This window comes from Pipistrellus kuhlii, unplaced genomic scaffold, assembly GCF_014108245.1.
Source record: "Pipistrellus kuhlii isolate mPipKuh1 unplaced genomic scaffold, mPipKuh1.p scaffold_m20_p_1, whole genome shotgun sequence".
Lineage (NCBI taxonomy): Eukaryota > Metazoa > Chordata > Mammalia > Chiroptera > Vespertilionidae > Pipistrellus > Pipistrellus kuhlii.
In genome coordinates this window covers 169783114-169807002 of record NW_023425404.1, presented here as the reverse complement: position 1 = coordinate 169807002, position 23889 = coordinate 169783114, and positions in this window count along the sequence as shown.

The following is a 23889-nucleotide window of genomic DNA, read 5'->3' as shown; positions in this document are numbered from 1 at the left end:
GGTCAATGCATTTTTGAGGCATTCTTCATTATTAAATTTTTTTCCAAGAAGAAAGTTTTGCAAAGAACGAAACAAATGGTAATCGGAAGGGGCAATATCAGGAGAATATGCAGGTTGAGGGAGAACTTCCCATTCCAACTGGCGCAGTTTTTCAGCAGTGATTCTTGCAGTATGCGGTCGTGCGTTATCGTGGTGAAGAATTACGCCCTTCCCATTAATCAGCGCGGGTTCTTTTTCTCTTAAAGCTTGGGCTAACCTTTCCAATTGGGCACTATACACTGCACTTGTAATGGTTTGGTTAGATGGTAAAAGTTCATAATGAAGAATTCCTTTAAAATTCCACCAAACACACATCACTTTTTTCGCATGCAAGTCAGGTTTTGGTGTGGGCTGCGGAGCCTCATTTTTGTCCAACCATTGAGGCCGCCTTTTCAAATTACTAACATACAGCACCCATTTTTCATCTCCGGTAACAATTTGCTCTAAAAACGGCAAACGGTTTTGACGAGAGAGGAGCGAACTGCAAATTGTGACTCTTTGATTACCGTTGTTGTCGGTCAACTCATGAGGAACCCATTTTCCAAACTTTTGGACTTTGCCAAGTGCACGCAATTGATTGGAAATTGTTTTTTGTGAACAATTTAAAGTTGTCGCAAGCTCTTGTTGGGTAATTTGAGGATTTTGCACCAAAAGAGCTTGAAGAGCTACTTGATCAAAATTGGACACACGGCCTCGACCACTCTTGTCATCTAACGAAAAATTTCCCTCGCGAAATTTCTCAAACCAACGCTGGCATTTTCTGGCGCTAACTGCATCTTGACCAAGAGCACTACAGATGTTTTTTGTAGCCTCACTTGCTTTTCTTCCTAATTGGAACTCGTAAAGCATGTAGTGCCGAATATGCTCTTCATCCGCCATCTTCTTAGCCTTAGTTTTGCAACAAAAAACAAACCAAACACAAACTTTTTCAAGCAAAATTTGTTAATTGCACTCCACACGTTCTGTAGATACCACGTGTTTGAAGGTTATGTCAATACAAGTCAACGCCAAGCAAGATTTTAAACGAATGTTTAAAAACGACATTAATTATTACTAGACCCGATAGAAATATCAGTGATGAGAGAGAATCATTGATTGGCTGCCTCTGCACACCCCACACTGGGGATCGAGCCTGAAACCTGGCATGTGCCCTGACTGGGAATCTAACCATGACCTCCTGGTTCATAGGTCAATGCTCAACCACTGAGCCATGCCAGCCAGGCCCCAGTCATTTTTTAAAAGGTTTTTAAAAATATTTTAAAAACATCTGGGCTCAATCCCCAGTGTGGGGTGTGCAGGAGGCAGTCCATCAATGATTCTCTCTCATATTGATATTTCTATCTCTCTCTCCCTCTCTCTGAAATAAATGAAAATATATTCAAAATATAAAACATAAAAGTGAAGACTCCACAGAAGGGCCTCAAGGGCTTCATGCAGAGGTGAAAGAGCAAAGCATGTTGGCCTTCAGTGCAGCCACAGTTGGGACTGAGGAGGTCAGGAGGCTCTTAGCCATCACCACTGATGCTCTCCAGGTCGCCCTTGCACCTCCTTGTGCCCCTTATCTAACTCCTGAGTGTCAGTGTTGAAGTGCCACCCCAATTCCTTAGGACCATTTCCTCCTGAGAGGAGAGCGGCAGGCCATCAGAACTCCTAAGTTAGTCTTTTCCAGGGAAATTTGAGCTGATGCAAAATAAAACTAAAAAAATAAATAAATTTTAAGAAAGCATTTGTAAAATGGAAATGCATTTCTTTTACAGACTCGAATAAGCACTGTTGAAAAGATTTAAGTATTTTTAAAACATCTGGCTACAAGAACAGTTATGTGTCCAAACAACATTTCCAAACGAATCGCTTGGCACTTCTGAGCAGCAGCGTGTAGATTAGGAAGTGGTCCTCAGCTATTTCCTCCGGGGGAGTGTGTTTCTCACTCAACAAGTGCTTACCCGGCAGCCTGAGAGGCAGGGAGGTGACAGTAGCCAGAAACCAGCAACACTCCTTCTAATTTTCTCAGAGTTTGCCAACATTCGCAGGAGCTATAATCTATGACTTTGGATGAGAGTTTTGTAGGATTCAGTTAAATTCATAAAAGTTTGCCACCAAGCTAATCTGGTAAAAGGAAAATCCTGTAAAGGTAAAAATCCTGTGAAAGTTTGCTTTTGGTCACAAATAGAAAACAGTTCACACAAATTACTGTGATCTTTGTTGCTCCTATAGAAGCAGGAACATCGCTAGTCATTATTCTTATTCCTTTTAGTATACCACTGTCTTTATATTGTAACTTCAAATACTGCCCATTTTGCCACCTGCTAGACAGAGTAGAACTACAATCTATAGGCTGAACTTCAGGAAAGCTATTTTTCCTTCATATGAGAGATAATTACTAATTCTGAGAGCTGTTTAATCACTGGAAATGGACTTTGCCAAAAAGTGAGTTTCTGTCACAGAGAACAGCAGGCACCATCGTCAGAAATGCTGTCAGGCCCTGGGGCAGGGGATAGAGTGTCAACCTGCAGACTGACGGGTCCTGGGTTTGACTCCAGTCAAGGGCACATTCCCAGGTTGTGGGCTCGATTCCCAGTAGGAGACATGCAGAAGGCAGATTATCAATGATTCTCTCATCAATAATGTTTCGATCTCTCTCTCCCTTTCCTATCCTCTCTGAAATCAATAAAAAAGAAATGCTGTTAGAGGATTCCTTAGTTGAGTGTGGAATAATTAAAACACAAAGCACTAGGTCTATTCTTGTCTTAGGATTCTATAATTTCATCTTTTAAAAATGTTTGCATAGTATTTCAAAAATTTTAATGAACTTTACATGATTTCATTGATTTTTTTAATCGAGATTTTTTCTGACTTTTTAATGTGTAAATAGGAATAATATAGACTTTTGAAGGAAGATGGCAACATGAAAACAAACTGAGGTTCTCCAACCTCAATAATTAAAATGTTAACAGAAAAAAAAAGAAAATCAGCGGGGAAAAGGAAATAAAAAAATAGCACACAAACAAGAAAATGGATATAAACTATGTCAGGTTCTTCCAAACATGGAGAGCAAGAAAGAAAGGGAGGGTTTTAGCAGAGTGCAGCTTCGAACCCTGTGTTCACCCTGTAAGCCTTAAGTCAGCAAAAATCTTGAGAATTGTCATCCAAAGCTCCAAATTTTGGTAAGAAACAAACTCTAACAGGGCATATTCTTTTCTGTGAGTGTTTTGGATTATAAAACAGGTTAATAAAAATATGAATTCAACATCCTGGGACCCAAAGATAAAATAATGAAATGAGAGTAATCTGGGGGGAAATTGAGACTTCAGTTTCATAGAAACAAATTAAAAACTAACAATAATAAAAACTCACAAGACAGCTCAATTTAAAATTACAGATACAGAAAAAAACATTGAGAGAAATGAGGTCAATGCGTGCAAAAAAACATAAAGCTATTTGAGCTTGGTTGTTGTTCCTAGAGCAGAGAACCCACAGATAGTACAGACTAAATCTGCAAAGATATAAAAGAAGAAAACTGCTCTGAGAAATGAAGCAAGTCTGCAGATTGTAAGAACTCAAGATTCAGGAAAACAGACACTGAATGATCAACACTGAGTCACCACCTCTAATTAAAGAACTTCCAGGACATGAAGAAAAAAGTCTTTGGGCACACTGACTTATAAAGTAAGGGAAGTCAACTAATTAGGTTGGCCTCTAACTTCGATACTCAATATTCAATGCCAGAATATATTGAAGCACCATCTGGAATTTCCAAGGGAAACTGTGACTACAAGGCTCAGGATAAAGGCAGCAGAAAACTACTCTGACACATGAAAGAACTCAGAGAATTCACGCTCATGAGCTTTCTTGGGGGGAAAAAATCATTTAGTGATGAAATCCAGTCAAGTTAGAGATGAATAAAAATAAAGTGTTTGGGAATGGACAGGCTGGGGTAGACAGAGCTTATCATGAATGTAATCCATCTGAACATGGAACTGATGATATTAGACAATGATGGGAGTAAAGTTTCTACAACAGAAGATGACTGTTATAAACTATGATGTTGTAAAAACAGAAACAGAGCCAACATGGGGAGGTGAGGGGTAAGGGAGAAGGGAGGAAGTACAAGTCTAAAGATTTACTCATCTTTTATATTCATGAGTCATTTAATACTGTCTAAAATTGAAAACTGCTGTTAAAAAATAATAACTTCAACTTCTTAACATTTTTCATAATTTATTTTCTTAACCTTATTTCCCCAAGAGAGAATTTTAAGAAAATAATCTCTCTCAACTAAAGAGCAGCAATTTCTTTAGTTCTGCTTTAGTATTACTTTTCTAATGTTAAAATAAAGTGATATTAAACTATCATTTTATGTAAAATAGCATGTATAACATGCTCATATTTCTGTAAGAATATTTCTTCCTATCTATGTCTGTTTATCTTTCAATCTCTCTTTAGCAAACACCTCTTTCTTTCCTTCTCCTTTCCAAACAGAACCCTAATTTTCATCCAGGTAATCATCTCTCCACTAGGCAGCCTATGTACTTCTGGGAACTCCAAACGCAGCTCTGGCTCTGGGTGACATGACTGATCCCAGGATTATCCCATTTCTCCCTATCCCAGGGAGCTTAGGGAGAAGCCAACCGGAATCTGGAAGGGTCTGTGACCCAGCTACAGCCAACAGAACTGAGAAAAGGTTTGCAGGAACCTGGCTTCCTAGCTTTTAAGAGACCATCACCACAGAAGGCTCCCACTTCCCCTCTGCACTTGGTGGGTGCGAGGTGCAAAGCTATGCTACAGCCGTTTTTACCACCAGTGAAGCCAGCCTGAGATTTATGCCTGCCTCCATCCCACTACACACACACACACACACACACACACACACACACACACACACACACAGCAGATAGAGTCAAAATGAAGCTGGGTCAGACCATCCCATCTGTGGATGCCAATTGTGGGAATCAATACATTTCCATATGATCAAACCAACTTGAATCAGATTATATATATATTTAGCTCCACCAAATATATATATTTGGAGCTAAACACATTTGCAATTGATATATCTACTTAGATGTGAACTATCATTTACCTATTGATAATCATTTGGGGTTGGTATTAAAACTATATGTTTCTCTATTTTTTGAATACTTTATCATGAGCATGTTTCATTTTTAGAAACACAGAGAAGTTATTCTTCTTGAATATTAAATTGTTAAACACAAAAGTAACATATATTCATTGTTAAAAAATAAATTTAGCCCTAGCCGATTTGGCTCAGTGGATAGAGCGTCAGCCTGCAAACCAAAGGGTCCCAGGTTCGATTCCAGTCAAGGGCATATACCTCTGTTGCAGGCTCCTCCCAGCCTGGGCCCTGGTTGGGGCTCATACCCCAATATCCTTCACATCGATATTTCTCTGTTTTTTCCTCTCTCTTCCACTCTCTCTGAAAAGCAATAGAAAACTATTCTCAGGTGAGGATTAAAAAAACTATCCTCAGGTGAGGATTAAAATAGTAATAAATAAATAAATCTAGACACTTTCTCTACCAGGTGCCCTGTGGTCACAAAATATAACAAAAAATGATTATGGAAATAGTTAACATGTTTATTATGATAAGCACTTTGCATGTATTAACCATTACTATCTCAGAAGCTCAAACAGTTCTCTTGGACCATGAGAGCATGTTAGGGAAGCTACATTTTGAGGATGACAAGGTAACAAGATAGAGTCCTAGTTAAGCCACAATCATCTCCCAGGCTTGGACCATCTCCCAGGCTTCTGCAGGAGTGAGTGCGAGAGGGGGGTGTCTATCTTGCTTAAGTTGCTGTATTTGGGGGTCAGTAAAAAACAGCAGTCTGATTCTTGGCTAGTATGAGTCAAGTACAAACACATCCTGATAAAAATCATAGTTACTGGGATAGTAAAATCATCAGTATTTTCTTAATTCAGTTCTTTCTTTTTCTTAATTTATAGAAACTCAACTTGTTTTAGGGAATTTATTGCGTCATGTGGTTCAAAACTTCAAGGGATTGGAGGCCCCAGGTCTAGACAGATCCAAGGGTTACACAGTGTCTGTAAGGCTCAATCTCTCTCTCTCCATCTCTTGGCTCTGTTTTTCTCAGAATTGGGTTGACTCCAGGCAGGACCTCTCTACAGCTTACAATATCCTAAGAGATAGCAGTTACAGTGGGAAAGAACTTAGGCCCAGAATTCCCAAAAGCTCTCAAGATAGACTCATTGGATCACGTGCCCATTTTGAAGCCAGTTACTGGGGCTCCTGGTTCAAGCCTGGAATATACGCCCCCTGTTGGAGCTGGCGGTAGTTCAGCTCTACCTGAGCCAGGTGCACTGGGCGTGGGAAAGGTGAGGTTCCCCAAAAAAGTCTCCAGGAGCTCTTCCCAGAAAGAAAGGAATGACCACAGGCAGGCCACTCAAATTTACTTAATCCTTGTTTCAACAAATAGTTCATGAAGCATCAAGAACGAGCTCTGTTTTAGGTGATGGGGATTTAGAATGAAAAAGCAGACAAAGATCCCTGCCCTCCCAAAAGATCCTTGCATTCAATAACCCCACAGCAGTTTCTTGTGTCCTCTTACAAAGCCTGGGCATATGTCCTTCTGGGAATCACCTTTAATTTCACAGAGAAGTGACGTGAGGCTTTTATATCACTCCATCCCTGTGAGGATGAGAGGGACTCGGAGAGGAGCCAAGAAAAGCACAGGTGCTATTCCATTGTGAGGTCTGGGCCTGTTCAGGTGAACTCTCCTTCCAGGGAGAACTCGGTTATTCTTTTTTCCCTCCAGCCCAATCACGCAGCGGGGTTTAAAGGGCTGGGAGAAATGTTACCCGGACATATGGGCACCGATTAGGCCGTTAGAAGTCCAGGAAATAAAATACTAACTTTTACGGCTGCTCCCAGTGAAAACGGCAGAGCAATTTGTCTCCTGGAGAGGCATGGAGGCACTTGCCGGGTTTCCTGTTTTGCACGCTTTCTCCCACCACGCAGCTTGTTGCCTCGACAAATTTATTTTCCACAGCAGCCGGACATGTGCTTGTGATTTTAGGAAGGGGGGCACTTGAGATAAGGTGGGATCTGCCTGTCACTGAAACATGAGCTCCCTCGGAGCGGCTTCCCAGCCCTTATTGCGAGACACGTTGTTATCCTCCAGAGCATGCCCGAGTGTTGTCTGTCTTTAAATGAGAAATTTTTCATTTTTGTTAAGCCTCACCCAAGGATATTTTGCCATTGATTTTTTTTTCTATGAGAGAGAGTGAAAGGGAGGGATAGAGTGGGGGGTTAGGGGTGGGGGGTGGGGGGGATATTGATATGAGACACATTGGTTGGTTGCCTCTGCACGTACCTGACCGGGGCCAGGGATTGAACCTGCAACCCTGGTACTAGTACATGCCCTTGACCAGGAATGAAACCTGCAACACTTCAGTGTGCGAGCTGACACTCCAACCACAGAGCCACACCTGCCTGGGCAGCAAATACTGTTAACCACAAGGCTTTTATTTACTTAAACAAATATCTGGTGAAAAGGGAAAATAGAAATAATTAAATTTTGGTGATGATTGGGAGTGAAGGTGGGGGAAGACCTAAGAAAAGACCAGCCATGAACCTCCAACATTCACCGGGTGACCTCTTATGTTCTTGCCAAAAGCAACACAAAAGGACAGGCTTGGTATAGGACAATAGGTGAAGGAAGTTTTTGCGTATACCCTTTGACCCAACTTCTTCAAACCAAAATGATGTCTTGTAAATGTGTTTACAAGCTACTTTCCTCTCTCTGAGCCTCAGTTTTTCTCATCTATGAAATGGGGTAATAATATGAAGCTCCCAGGGGAGTTGGGAGATTAGATGATATATCCTATGTAAAGCACCTAGCACGCTGGCAGCTCAGAGGGAGTGCCCAGTAAAAGGTAGTCTCTCTTTTTTACATGCCTGCACACACACACACACACACACACACACACACACACACACACCATGATAATGGAGTTGTTTGCATCATGTTTAGAGAGTTGGCAGTTAGGCCTGGGACTACAGTCCCTCCACATACAGGTGACGGGAACTACTGCTCAAGGCACCAGGTGCTTGAGTGACAGGGCTGTTGGGAGAAATCCACTTCACACTCAAAGACAGCTCTCCTTAATGGCTCAAGCATCTGTTTTCCAGCCCCACGGAGGCCATTTAGATAACAAAGGCAAGTCTGAGATGTGCAATGGCTGATAGCAGCCCCAGAATAGAGCAGCTAGGAGGTGGAGGAAAAGCCCTCTGCTGCCCATCAGTGTCAGAGGCACCTGCCTGTGAAAGGTGGGCACTGCCTCCCAGAGGGCTGGGAGCTTCCTTATAAGGCAGGAGATGGGTCTCCAGGAGAGCAGGGAGGGTTTGAGAGCTGCTGAAGTGCAGGAGGTCACTGCTCAGGTCATCAATGTGACACAGACCCCGGAGAAACCTTCCCAAAGAAACCAAGGGTAGCTGAAGCCAGTTTGGCTCAGTGGATAGAGTGTCAGCCTGGGGAATGAAGAGTCCCAGGTTTGATTCTGATCAAGGGCATGTACTTTGGTTGCAGGCACACCCCCAGTAGGGGGCGCGCAAGAGGCAGTTGATCGATGACTTATCAATGTTTCTAACTCTCTCTCCCTTCCTCTCTGTAAAAAATCAATAAAATATACATTTTTAAAAAGAAACCAAGGGTAGCCGAAACCAGTTTGGCTCAGTGGATAGAGCATGAGCCTGCAGACTGAAAGGTCACAGCTTTGATTCTGGTCAAGGGCATGTACCTTGGTTATGGGCACATCCCCAGTAGGGGGTGTGCAGGAGGCAGCGGAGTGATGTTTCTCTCACAGCGATGTTTCTAACTCTGTCTCTCTCCCTTCCTCTCTGTAAAAAATCAATAAAATATATATTTTTAAAAAAGAAAAGAAAAGAAGCCAAGGGCAGCTGCAGGGAGAGCTCAGGTCTCTTGCCTCTCAGCCCAGGCAGTGCCTTTGCTGTTGCCTGGGACCATCGTCCCGGTTGGAGCTGGGTCATTATTCAGGGCCACATCTGGAAGGAGGAGAAGAAGGCCTCTGTGGGGCAGGCAGGTGCCAAGGAAGAAAGAGGAAGGGAGAGGTTTCTTTAAAGAAACAGAGGGAGAAGAAGAGAAAAAAATGTGTTTTTTAATATAAAATTGATATATGCTCACAAAATGGGAATTATATAAAATAAAAAGTAAAATCTCACACCAGTTGTCAAGCACAGCCTACCCCACCTCACTTTCCAAAGGTAAAGACTGTTAACAATTTTTGTATGTCTTCTAGACATTTTCTATACATTTATATGTATACACACTTATGTATATACTTTTTTTCTTTTGTTTAACATGAATGAGGCTACACAATCAATGTAATTCCAAAATTTGCTTTTTTTTGCTTAATGAAACGCTATATACATCTTTTCATGTCTATGCTTATTGACCTACCTCATTGTCTTAAGTGGCCTTATAGTGCCATCACAGAGGTGTAACATGATATACTTAACCAGTTCTCTAGTGAAATACATTTAGCTTCTTTCCAGCATTTTTTCCCCACTAATACCAACAAGCCAACAATATGCATTTTGTTCAAATACACCATGCACCTGGGTGAGCATGTATCACATAAATATTTCAGAGTGGGTAAAAGGGCATACACATTTTAAATTGTGGTAGATTGAACTCACTACACTTTCAAAAACTGTATCAATTTGTATTTGCAGCAAGAATGCAAATCAATTCACCTCTCTTACACTCTCATCAACTCGGTATCATCAATCTTTCTACTGTTTTCCCAGTGTTGTTTCCGAGTATGTCCTTGAATTCTGAATAGAGTCCAGCACTCATTTGTATTGTGAATAGATATTTGTATTTATCTTTTGGTGAGATGCTTTTTCTCTTTTTTCTATTTTTCTGCTGTGTTTTTACTTTCCCCTCTTGGTTTATAACAGCTCTTTGTACATCAAATAAATGAGTCTTTGTCTATAATATGGGTGGCAGCTAGAATTTCCAGTCTGTTTCTTGGCTTTGTATGATTGTTTTGCTACTTAAAATTTTTGTATGATCAAATTATGAATTCTGTGCTTTATACCTCTTGGTTCTTATGCTCAAAAAAACACTTTATGACTCCAAGAAAATAAAACTCTACTTTTATTCAATACTTTAATACATATTTTATATGTATGTTACAAATAATAGACCAAAATGTAATTTAACTCAGCATCCTCTTTCTACAATCTCCCCTACCCCATTACTAGCCTATTGATTGACTTATTCTTTGAGCACTTATGTGAAATGCCACTGTTTTCATAAATCAAATTACTATTCATACCGAGGTATTTCTCTGGATCCTGTTTATTCTGACTATTCTGTAAAATTTATTAGTCTTATGTTTTATGATACATTTTTTAGTTTCAGTGAAGGCTAATATCTTCATAATGCTTCCATATAAATGAAGGTGTATTTTTAAAAGGCCCCTTTTGGTCATGCCCCAAAGAAAAAACATAATACTATATTTTATAAAATCCAGTCCCATTCATAAGCTTCAGGTTTTTGCCAATATATATTAGCACAGACTTGTAATATATATAATATTTCCTCCTAGATCATCATATGTTCCTGCGGGCTAGAGCATGTTGAAATTTGACCCTAGTTAGTCCAGTGGCAACAAGGGGGAGCTGTGGTGGGACTTGAGAAAAATGTGCACCCCCTTGCAAGACTTCTGACCTGGTGAGGTGGCCACAGAGTGTGTTCACTCAAAGGAAGCCTGATCTCCTCAGACGCCGGAGGACAAGCTCTTCCTAGCAAGGGAGACTCAGAGAGACGTTAGAGTGTTAGTGTCTGTTCCAGTTAATGTCCCCCTCCAAGTTTCAGTGTCTCGTTCTTTTCTAATTAGTTCCCCAACTTCTACATGAGAAGCTTGGAAAGGCTGTGAGTGTAACTGGCATTGCAGTCCTGCAACCCTCCCAATTGAATTTTGTGCTTGATTTCTAGTAATATGAGCCTATGGCTATGATAAATAAAAGATTGCTTGGGGTCGCCACAAAAATTTTCTAGTTCTCAGATCATGACTTAGCTTCTCATTTGCTTTCCATAAATGCTCCAGTGCACTTGTGATAATCCATCCAACACCATCCACAGTCTTTGTTTCTGTCTGTACTTCATCACAATCTCCAGAGCTTGTGATGCCACTGAATGCTTTTCCCATTGGCAAGGAGCTGATTACTGCACTGAAGGCCCATACATATAGATTATATAGATATAGAGATATAGATATAGATATAGATATATAGATATAGATATAGATATAGATATAGATATAGATATAGATATAGATATAGATATAGATATAGATATAGATATATAGATATAGATATAGATACATAGATACAGATATAGATATATAGAGATAGGTTTATATATTACATTTTAATACTTAAAATAACCCTTAATTGCCACCACTTTGGAGATGAGGGAATCAAGGCACCAAATAGTTATGTTTCCTCCCCAAGATTACAAAATTATTAAGTGATAGAATAAAGACCCAAACCAGATTGTCTTATTTCAGTCTGTGCACTTAAGTGATAATATGAGAAGACATGGAAGAAATGCTGAGAGAGGAAGAGGAGGAAGAGAAGGGGAGAGGGACAAAGCCCTATTACAGTTATTCCATTTTCTAAAAATAGGATCCCTCTTCTTGCGCCATTTGAGCCAAATAAATGATGAACAGTGCTGCCTCCACCTGAGGCTCTGCGGAGGGAAGAGGTGCTCAGCAGAAGCCCCCGGGGGCTGGGTTGACCAGCTCTGGGCTTACAGCTCTTTCACTGGCAATGACGTGGGAAACAGAAAAAATATGACCTGTCAGCATCACTGGCGTCAGTGCTATTGGGAAAGGCCCCAGAAGGACATACAGAAGAGTCTAACAGAAAGAACTTAGAAATCTTGGCAAACTTGGGCCTTGCAAGACATCTGTAGAAAAAATAATCCCAAGTAGACTTGGGGGAGAGTGAGGGAGAAAGCGAGTGAAAGCACAGGTCCTTTTATTCACTGTCACTCTGAGGGAAGAACAGCTGATGTTCCCTAAAGGGCCAAGGCCACAGCAGGCAAAATTTGGTGAGGCAGTCCCTGAAAGGTGGAGAGGGGCCCGCCCCCTCCCTCTGTCCCTTGCAGCCCGCAGGGACACACCTCGAGGATGGCCTTTTGCAGGTGCAGGGAGGCTACGAAGATAACCCAGTTTCTAAAGATGTCAAGGAAGAGCAACCAAAGAAAGAAATTAGATGTGAGAACTACTAGGCTGGGAATGGCTGGAGGGAAGCGAGATGCTTTTGCTAGTGTATGACAAGGTGAGCAAGAGAGTTTCAGTTCAGTTGAACTGGTATTTATTACATGCCTACTATGTGTCACTTACTCCCTAGGTTCAGGTGAAGTAGAAATAAATGACACAGTTTTATGCTGAGAAGTTCCCGGTCCAATGCCACAGGAGGATTATAAATAGACTAGAAGCCCAGTGCACGGACTCATGTACTGGTGGGGTCCGGTAGTCCTGCCCCCATAGGCCCATCAGGCAGGGCTGGCTGGGGGCAGAGGCTGAAGGTGGTTGGTGGCTGGCCCTACCCCCAAAAATTGGGGTGTGGAGGGCTGAAGGGGTGGGGCCAAAGGGGGAGGGGTTGTGGGCAGTTGGTGGGACAGCCCTGCCCCCTGGTCAAACTCTTGGTTGAGAGAACAATTTGCATACTACCCTTTTATTATATATTGTAGAATAATTACACACGGGGTGGGAAAGGGCCCTTAAGAGAATTCCAGAGAACAAGAGAAGGGATATATAACCCAGCCCAGGACAAGGGGGAGTACATATCAGGGAAGACTTCCTGGAGAAGGTGATGCTTGAGTTGACTCTTTAAAGTTAAGGATGCCTTTGGCTTCATGTAACAAAAAATTGAAACTCAACTGCCTCACATGATAAGGGAACTTATATCACATAAAACAGTCTAGAGACAGTCCAGGGAGGCTGGGGGAAGGTCAATGGAGAAAAAAAGGAGATATATGTACTGATATATGTAATACTTTAAACAATAATTTAAAAAGAAGAATGGGATAATCAAATCTTGAATGGCCAAGTTTAGGAATTGTGAAGGTTGACAGGGTGCTAACTTGATATCATAATAGATATAATCAGTCTCTGGTGTATATTTTATTCATTCTCCACAGAGAGGAAGGGAGAGGGATAGAGAGATAGAAATATCATGAGAGAGAACATCAACCAGCTGCCTCCTGCACACCCCCCACCGGGGATGTGCCCACAACCAATGTACATGCCCTTGACCAGAATCGAACCTGGGACCCTTCAGTCCGTAGACTGATGCTCTATCCACTGAGCCAAACCAGTTTTGGCATCTGATGTATTTCTTTAAGAAAAACCTAGATAGCCTTACCATGTGTCTGGTGTGTGCTAACCTTTTGATAAATCTTACTTCATTTAAACCTCATAACAACCCAATAAGTGACTGGGGCACAGAAAAATTAAGAGTCTGTGAGGAGCACAAATTAACCTCAGGCAATGAGCAGATGTAAGAAAGTGGTTGCTGTTGGGACCCCAGATCAGAAGCTGATTCCCCCGCTCCCTTCTTTGGTGCTAAATGCAGGTGCATGAGAGGGAAACAGGCAGATTCCATGACTGAAACTCGAGTCCCTCCCTCCGGATCTTGTCTGGGTTACTCACACACTCAGCTGCCTTGCCGACCCAGGCGCCAGCCTCAGCGTGGAGCTGCTTGACCAGAGCAAGGCTGTTGGGAGGGAGTCTGGGCCAGAGAGGATGCTCCCAGGTGAGGGGTCAGTGGGTCGAGCCTGGGGCTGAGCTTGTCCACAGGCCTGCTGCCCTGCAGACTCCTGAGAGGCAGTGCAGACCCACAGCCTGCTCCCTCCCCTGCTGGAAGCTGGGCAGCAGGTCCCTGCAGCATAGCTGACCCCCTGGCCTGACACACTCTGACCTGCTCTGCTGTCCATCATGCTTGCTCACAGAATTCTGGGCCATCGGAAAATACGTGGCATGTTGGCCCAGACCATTAAGGTTTGCATTGGAGACACTGCACCATCTCCCTAATACCACTGTGAAGTAGGCCCCCCCCCCATTTTTGCCCAAAGTCTGAGTCCCCCCCATTTTTGCCCAAAGTTTGTGCGGGTCAGATGAAACCATTTTCTTTCTGTGTAAACTGGAGTTAACTCTGGGATCTGAGGTTGATTTGTTCAGTTTCTTACAGTAATAAGCAAGGTCTGTCAATGGTGGATGTGACTCCCAATTGTTTTCCTTCCCGAGGGCTGTCTGAGACCTCTGCCTGCACAGGCCTTTACAAATGATCCTCTGCCTCTAGGCAAGCCATCTTGATTAACTCCTGGTCTGAGGCACTATTAATTTATTGCTTGGCTCTGTATGGTGACTTGTCTTAAAAAGGCCAGCAATTAATCACATCTCCCTGCCCCAAGAGTCTTGATTTAGCTTCCTTTTATGTTTTTACACTTTTGCATGAGTTTAAAACAGTGAAATGACCCCAGAGTGCGTATGTAACCTCAAATTGTTTTTGTTTTCCATCTTCAAAAAGTACAGCAAAATCAGTTTAAATGGGAATACTTTCATCTAATTGGAAAAGATGATGACCCAAACTTTATTTGTCCGGGTGCAGTCTCTCCTCGGTGGGACTGGAGTGTTCCCCGGAGTACGGCACTTTAACCAGACACTCAAACTCAATTAGTAAACAGGCTGACCCATTTTTCTGGTTCCAGCTGACTGATAAATCCAAACGAAACAAAAGCATGAAAGCTAATGAGCAAACTGGGAATAAATATTCTTTTGCTTTTACAATTTCTGCTGTTGTTTACTAACTCGGGGAAGGGAAATCACAGAAAAGCCCCCTCACACGTCTCTCTTAAATGACTTTTTAAATGCTGCACTGTTTGAACTGGCTCTAGATAAATCAATGGTCAATGACCAATCTTAAGGGCATGTAAATTAGCTAAATTAAAAAGTGGGTAGGTCGATGTGGCCCACAGCCCAGGAGCTCCAGGGTTTGGGCTTCATTTCTCATTGAAATCCTAATTGCCTCATGCGATGGGCTGTCCTGTATTTCCCCAGAATTCATAGGTTAAGGTCCTAACCCCCCAGTACCTCAGAATGTGAGGAAATGGGATTTTTAAAGAGGTAATTACATTTAAATGGGGTCATCAGTGTGGGCCCTATACCAATAAGACTGGTGTCCGTATGAGAAGAGGCAATGTGTGCACAGACAGATGCGGAGGGAAGACCCTGTGAAGGAACAGTGAGATGATGGTCATCGAAAGCCAAGGAGAGAGGCCTCAGAAGAAACTAACCCTGCCAACACCTTGATCTTGGGCTTCTATCCTCCAGAACTTGAGAAAATAAATTTCTGTTGATAAGCTACTCAGTCTGTGGTACTTTGTTACAGTAGTGCTAGAAAACAAATATACCCAGGTCTTAAATACACTATTCAAGCTAAAACAAAACAAAACAAAAAACTACATGTAACCATGGAAAGTTACATGTGCTTATAGTGAGTGTAAATAATCTTAAGATAATTTGGAAATCTTGGCAGGCCACAGAGCAAACTCATAGCCACCAGATTCTTCCAGTGACTTTGTAACTGGATGGTTGGAAATCATACTCTTAAAATGGGCTTCTCTTCTTTCAGATCAGAAGGAAACAAATGATCTATGAATGAGAAAAGTTTCCCTGACTCTCCTACCCAGAGAAACTGAGATAGCTCCATGAACATGGGCTCCAGGTAGAAGAAATGTGGCTTAATGAATTGAATGAAAGGGCATATGTATCTCAATCTCTAGATCTATTAGAATAATTAAAGTCTACTACCACACAAACAATCCTCAAGACTTCAGTGCCTTCACATGAAAAAAGTTTGACATATCTTTACAACAAAATTTCATGTGGCTCAGTAGGAGTTCTCCTCCAAGCAGTGACTCAGGGATCCAGGATCCCTCCATTATGTGATGCTTCCATCCCAACATGGGGCTTTCAAGGCCAATACAGCAGGGGGAGAGAGAGAGGATACACACCAGCTTTTAACTGCCACAGCCCAAGGTGACACCTATGCTGATGGTCCATTGGTTCCAACTAACATCAAGGGACAGTGAGAAATGTAGGGGAGCATAGAGACTATTTGGTGAGCTCAGATAATCTCTGTCACATTATTTGAACTTTCATGAGGCAGTAGCAATAGCACTAAGAACTTTACACAGAGTGTCTTGCTTCATCCTTTCTTTTACACATGTGGAAACTGAGACTTAGAGATGTAAAGTTGGCCAACGTCGTGTAAATATAAGTAGAACCCACATGGGGATTCAAATATGTTTATTTCAAGAAGTCTGTAGCTGCTAGGCTATACTGATGGGAAATACTTTATTGAAAATCTCAAAGCTCGTATCTTCATTTTCATTTGTCTTCTGAATTGCTCAAAAAACCAAGGGGGAAATGAGAGGCCCAAACCCTGAAACATTTGAAATGATTGTCTACCTGTCTGATTAATCCAGGTAACTTAAAACTTAAGATACTCCCACCTGATCTTATAAATGTATTGAGTGCAGCATTTTATTTTTAATGTAAAAAAATAATCACCAAAGTAATATTTCCTCATGGTGTGCTTTGCTTTCTTTAAAAAAGGAAAATGTTAAGATGTTTCACACACTTTTGACAGATTGTCCTCAAAATATCAAAAGAAACAAATAATGGAGTAACATGATGGCACCAGGCTTACGTAGTTGAATTTTTATGTATACCCCCAGAAAAGGAGATGTCGCCCTCAAGATAACCTGCAACTCATAAACTAAGAAGAACTGTGCAATGTCAAATGGTCAAAAAGTTCTAAAAAAAATACTGGAGCAGGGAAAGGTCACTGGTCCCAAACAAATCAGACCCACCCAAACACTGACCAGAGCCATGCCCTCCTCATGGCCCACGTGAATCCTCTTTGCCCCTGTGCACTGTGATGGATTATCATTTAAAAATCATTGGTCATCTTTAAAATATGGTCTTTGATTATGGCCCCACACCCACTCAACCATTTGGTTTGAACACTCAATAACTTTAGTGCTGCAGTGACTTTATTTTTTAAGAATTATTTAGAGGCACATCTGTATGGCTCAAAATAGACTAATCTGACCTGTGAGACTCGCCCTTAATTTGACCTTGTCTACAAGAACCTTTCTGGAGACAATAGGGAAACCTCAAATATTCAGACTAATTGTGTGGTGAGGAGGACAGAAACCAGATGAGCTTAGTGTAGTCTGGGTTATAAAAAATTATAAGGAATGCCATCCTATTTCCAAAGCTGTACTATAACTCAAAGTATTGCTCATAAAAGGGCAATGGATAGATGCTCTAAATATTAGCTCTTGCACTAAAGTTAGTCAGTATTTTAGGGCCTTATTTTCACTGGTTTGAAGCAAAAGGAGAAAAGTAAGAACATGCAGTGATTTGTTCATGGGATTAAATTTTATTCAGCTTTTAAATTCTAAAAAATATTTAATTCTGATTTTTTATTTATTTTTATCGTTGAGTTAAAAAAGAAATGATGGTGAAGTGGGCTTTAAAAAAATATTTTTTAAAAGAGTTTATTTTGCAAAACAAAAACTTGACACCCCCTACTCAGACTTCCAAATATTTACAATTTTTACATATCTGTAAAATCTAGTAACATTGGGTTCACTTTCTTTACAGACGTGCCTTTCTTAATGAACAAGTAACAGATTGGTAAATATTTGAAAGTCACAGAAGCAGTAGAGAGTAATGTTTAAAAGCATGGGCTTTGTGATTGGTCAAACCTCAACTTCAACCTTGGTTGTACCACTTACAGTGGTGAGACCTAGGGCAAGCCATGTGACTTCTCTAGACCTCAGTTTCCTCATCTGTAGAATGGGGATAATAACAACATAGTATCTCTTTCTTAGAGATCACGAGAAAAGTAAATGAGAAAGTGAATGTGTGGCCCATGATGCTCAATGAATGTTAACTATTGTTATTATTATTATTAACACTAGAGGTCCAGTGCACAAAATTTTGCACTTGGGGTGGGAGGTTCCCTCAACCCGACCTGTGCCCTCTTGCAGTCTGGGAGCCCTCGACGGGAGTTGTCCAACTGACGGCAGTTGGACATGTGTAGTGCTGCTGCAGAGGCGGAAGAGGCTCCCGCCAACACTGCTGCATTCGCCAGCTGTGAGCCTGGCTTCGGGCTGAGCAGTGCTTCCCCTGTGGGAGCACAATGACCACCAGGGGGCAGCTCCTACATTGAGCATCTGCCCCCTGGTTGTCAGTGCATGTCATAGCAACGGGTCAGTCCACCATTCAATCAATTTGCATATTAGCCTTTTGTGATATAGGATTATTAATAAATAATAACTGCTTGAAATGTGCACTTCAGCAGTAGTTTGGATTACACTCTCTTTGCATTATGGAATTGCCAGGCAAACCCTATCTTCTGGGTTGTTTCTAAAATGAATTGATTTGGCCCCTGTTTAAGAGCCCAGCTTTCAGATTGTACTTAATAAATGTTGACTCATTTGCCTGATTCTTCTCCCTGCAAGAACAGAGGGAAGAGTGTTCTCTCTCCCCACCCCATCTTGGACTCCCTGGTACCTAATGCCTTTGTTGTCACGCTGCCTTACAGCCCCATGTTTCTCGGGTTCTACAAGACACCAGAAGAACAGAAAAGAGTGGTGGCAGCCCTATGGGCTTCATAGCCACACACAAACGCTCAAGAGAAATTAGAGACAATGTGTGTCTGGCCTTATCATTTTATTCCCGAGGCAATTAAGTTAAGGTAGTTGAAGACACAGAGCAGTAAAGTTATGGAAGAGGAGAGTCAAGGCTGAGTGCATGTTCAAGGTCATTATTTCCTCCCATCTGAATACCAGCACAGTGTGTGACCATAATTACTTCCTTCTTGGGGCTAGAGTAGTTTGCACACATATGTACTTGGCCATCACAGAACATTGAGGGAGAGTTAACTTGGTGATTGAACTGCATTTTGTTGAACATTCAGACTCATCCACACTGAGTCCCTCCCCACCTCTCTTTTAGCATCTTTTAAATTATTATATATATATAATAGAGAGATGGAAACATCAGTGATGAAAGAGAATAGTTGATTGGCTGCCTCCTGCATGCCCCACACTGGGGATCGAGCTCACAACCTGGGCATGTGCCCTGATTGGGAATCGAATGTAACCACCTGGTTCACAGGTTGACAATCAACCACTGAACCACACTGGCTGGACTCCTTTAGCATCTTTCCCCCCTCCCAAGCACCCAGTGCCCTCAGATCAATCCATTCCAGGCTCTGGTATCTGTTTTATGCTACCTTGCACTGCTCTTTCCCATATTCCATCACAGTTAAAATTTTGTGGCTATACTTCTAGACTCTACACTCTCAGAGAGGCTTGGTCTGGTTTTGCTCAACATTGTATGATGTTTTTGTTATGGTGCATAAGACATCACAGGTCTTCAATAAATATAAGATGGATGGATGAATGGATGGATGGATGGATGGATGGATGGATGGATGGATAACTAGACTACTATCATGCCAAAGGATTCTAGGATTAGGGTCTCTCACAACTCTGGCTTCATCAAAAGGCATTGTCCTATTTCACATCTCCCTGCTCTCTGAGTCCTTTTACTTTATTAAACACATCTGAATAAATGCTCTTCAAAGCAATTCATGTGCATGTCAAAACAAGATGCCTAAGTAGTCTTTATAATAGTGAGACTCCAGGCCTGTATACCTGGGGAAAAGTAAGAGAGTGAGTCAGAAAGTTCCTTTGGTAACTCTCACTCAACTATTTCCATGCCACTCGGGTAAATTAGGGAGCCAACACAGTGAATTAAAAGAGAGGCTTCCAGAATCAGCCTGTATGGAGCTGGATTCCAATGCTCCCACTCAGGGGTGTATATCACTGGGCATGCTACTTAACTTCTCTGCACTCAGTTTCCCACTCAGTGAATACCACCCAATGCCTGGGGTTATTGAGAGAATTAAATAAGGTATGTGATCCAGAACACTTAGAAAAGTACTTGGCCTGCCTCAATAAGCACCAGCTATTACCAAACATGTGCCTGGTTGTTGTTGTTTTTATCCCAAACCACATAACTGGACAGACTACACATTCCATTTATCAGATTTCAGCATCTGTCTCAAAACCCATGCCCAAGCTTGACTTGCCATATTGAGAACGCTCGCTAGAACTTGTCTTTGCTTGTAGGCCTGTTCAGGTCAGTTCCAGGGTGGCCTTGGTGAATATGATGACGGTGATGTCCTCATGGCATGGTGACTTTGAGGGGGGTCAGTTCTGGACAGCATGCTGTTTAAAAAGTCAGAAGACAAGGGCTTTGCCCAGTTGAGGGCATGTCTAGGGAGCCCAGATGTAGCAGAGGAGGACACACTGACCCCCATGCTCTTCCAGGTTTGGGGTCCCTGTTCCAACACTCTGTCTGTTAGCCCGGGTTCACGGGGATCGCTGGGACCTGGACCTCTGGCCTCCCTGCTGCTAAGCCTCTCCCCGGGCCTCTCCCAATGCTCCCATCTCGGAGTGTGTTTACCTTCACGACAAACGCACGTCCCATTATTAATAGGAGCCGGGAGGAGCAGCAGCTGTTGTGTCTCAGGGTGCCTCACAGACTTCTGAAGCCTCCATTAAACTCCTCGGGCAAAAGCTGTTCACCCAGCCCCGCAAAGGTCTTGTTTATTGGAAAGTGGAGGAAAATGGCAAGAGCCAAAAGTGGTGAAATTTGAGAAACCAGACACTGCCGCCTTCTGTGATTTTTAAAAAAATAAATTTTATTGACCTTTTACAGAGAGGAAGAGAGAGGGATAGAGAGTTAGAAACATCGATCAGCTGCCTTCTGCACGCCCCCACTGGGGATGTGCCTGCAACCACGGTACATACCCTTGACCGAAATCAAACCTGAGACCCTTCAGTCTACAGGCCGACGCTCTATCCACTGAGCCAAACCAGGTAGGGCACCTTCTGTGTTTTACTGAAGCTGAGGCACTGTTGAAACCCAGAGAGAGAACTTGTCATAAACAGGGGGCCTGGAAGTGAAAAACCAGACTGTGGCCAAATCCCAAATTTCCAGGAACAGTGGTCTTAGACCTTCAGAAAAAATAAACAAGGTGTGTGAGCCCAACCAGTGTGGCTCAGTGGTTGAGTGCCGATCTGTGAACCAGGAGGTCATGGTTTGATTCCTGTTGAGGGCACAGCCCCGGATTGTGGACTCGATCTACAGCGTGTGGGGCATACAAGAGGCAGTCGATCAATGAGAACTTGTCATAAACGGGGCATCTTAGACTACTTAAGCATCAGTTTCTATCTCTCTCCTCTCCTCCCTTCATCTATGAAATCCATAAATAATACATATTAAAAGTAGAAGCTAAAAATACAAAAAAAGTAGAAGCTGTGTGAAATGACCCAGTCACAAAAAGACAAAGACTGCATGATGCCCCTGATAAGAGGTCCCAGCGTGGTCAAACTTATAAAGATGCGTAGAATGGTGGGTGCCAGGCACTGGGGTCCTGGGGAATGGAGAACTGTGGTTTAATGGGTACCAAGTCTCTGTTTCACAAGGTGAAAAGAGTTCTGGAGATGGAAGTGGTGACAGAAGCACGTTATGAATGTATTTAATATCATTGAACGGCACACTTCAAAAATGGTTGGGAGAGATCAACCAAAGGACTTAGGTGCATACATATGAGCCTAACCAGTGGTCAAGGACAATAGGGATGCGGGGGCTTGAGTGGGGGATTGGAATGGGGGGTTGAGGACAAGTAGGTGATACCTTAATCAATAAAGAAATTTTTTTTTAAAATGGTTAAGATGGAAAATTTTATGTTATGTGCATATTACCACAATTAAAATATACATATAAGTTCTGCTCCTTGAAGAGCAACTTGCATGAATTCAGAGGTGTGGGCACGATAAGTGGAAATGGTGTCTCTTCCAAGCTGTTTAGAAATATGTGCCTGACTTATCATTCACAGGCCTGAATAACAGACAACAGACCCCTTAGGGCAGGCTCCAGGCTGGCGCCCGAGAGACTCCGGAGAACCTCCCGGAGTCAGCTTGCTGCAAAACTGAAGAAGGGGAGGCTGATATTGCCCTCACCCCCCATGTCTTACATTTCCCCTAACTGCACCCATTTTCATGCTGTCTTCTGAATCCCTGCCCTCACAGAGAAGGATTTACCACCTGCTGGAAGATAAAACTGTGTTTTGATCCTTGCACCTGGTAAATATTAGTTGAATGAATTAACTGTTTCCCCTGAGAGCAGTGATTATTTGTTAGCTCCATTCACTCTTTCCAAACTTCTTTCATATCTGTTACCTCATTTTATCCTCCTAACACCCACCTCAGGTTGACACCACTGAGGACTTGGCACTGGGGCGTCCGGATTGGCACTTATCGGGTGAGAAAAACCGAGGTGCACTTGGTCAAGGTCACTCAACTGTATGTGGAAGAGAAGACTCAACTTCAGGACTCCTGGCTGGTTTCTCAGTGCCCTCTGAGGAGGATAGCCGTCATCTATTGAACACGCACGATGAGCCAGGCACCATGCTAAGGGCTTTACATGTGTTATGTTCCTGAGTCCTACCACAACCATTCGGGAAGATATTATTATTATCCTCATTTTACAGGGGAGGAAGATAAAGCACAGAAAGAGAGGGGTAAAGGAAAGAGAGGGTAAAGTCACATAGCTAATAAATGGTGGGCCAGGATGTGACCCCAAGCTGTCTGCCTCAAATCCATGCACTTCACTGCTATAAGAATTACTGCCTTAAGATGGAAGTGACATATTATCCCGCAAACAAGTGTGTTGTTGTTTTTTGGTTTTTTTTGTGGGTGTTTTGTGTGTGTGTGTGTGTGTGTGTGTGCATGCGCGCGCGTGTGTTTTAAGGAAAACTAGAGAAAGAGGTAAAGTTTAACCCAAAGGGTGGCTCCCTGAAGGCATGCTGTCAGGTATGTGGAGACCAAAGGAAGCACAGGGGGTAAACTCCTCTGTTCTGGAGACCCCAGTCTTTAAAATCTATCCCGTTGGAACAGATATTGCGGGAAAACACTCAAATGCATTCTAGCTTAAAGGAAAATTTTAGAATTTCCCCCCAATTGTTACCAATCCTAGTTAATTTTTTGTGTTTCCCAAGGGAGTCATCTTCAATAAAGAATCTATTTTTATTTTTAGGTCTAGAGAGTTTTACTAGTTGTAACCGAGGCATGTCTGTTCTTTTAGTTCTGTTTTGATTACAATAGAGAGGATGAGATTGATCTTTTATTTTCTCTCTAATGATAGTACATTCCATAGCAGAACTTTCCCAAAAATAAATAGAACACTATTCTTACTATCCTATCTAATAAATAGGGAATATGCAAATTGACCATCACCCTATAACAAAATGTCTGCGCCCACAGTGGAGGCATGGATTCCAAAACATAAGATGGCTCTGCCCACAGCAGAGGCCAAATTCCCATAAGGAGCCTTAATGAGCAATCAGCAGAGACCTGAAGCTGCTCTCCTGCCTGGTGGGGATTTGACTGGGAACTTCAAGGCAAGCCCCCCAGCCCAGGCCAGGGGACCTCAGGCCACGCCCCCCCACCCTGGCACCAACCCAGGCGACCTGGGGCCGTGCCTGTCACCCAGTGGGGCTTGATGGGGGTGGGGCCAGCCAGGTCTGGATCTAGCCCAATGGGGGTGAGGCTGGCTGGTCTGGGTCTCACGCAATTTCGAGGTGTACATGAGTGAGTGGGGACTTGACTCTGTTTCCCATGG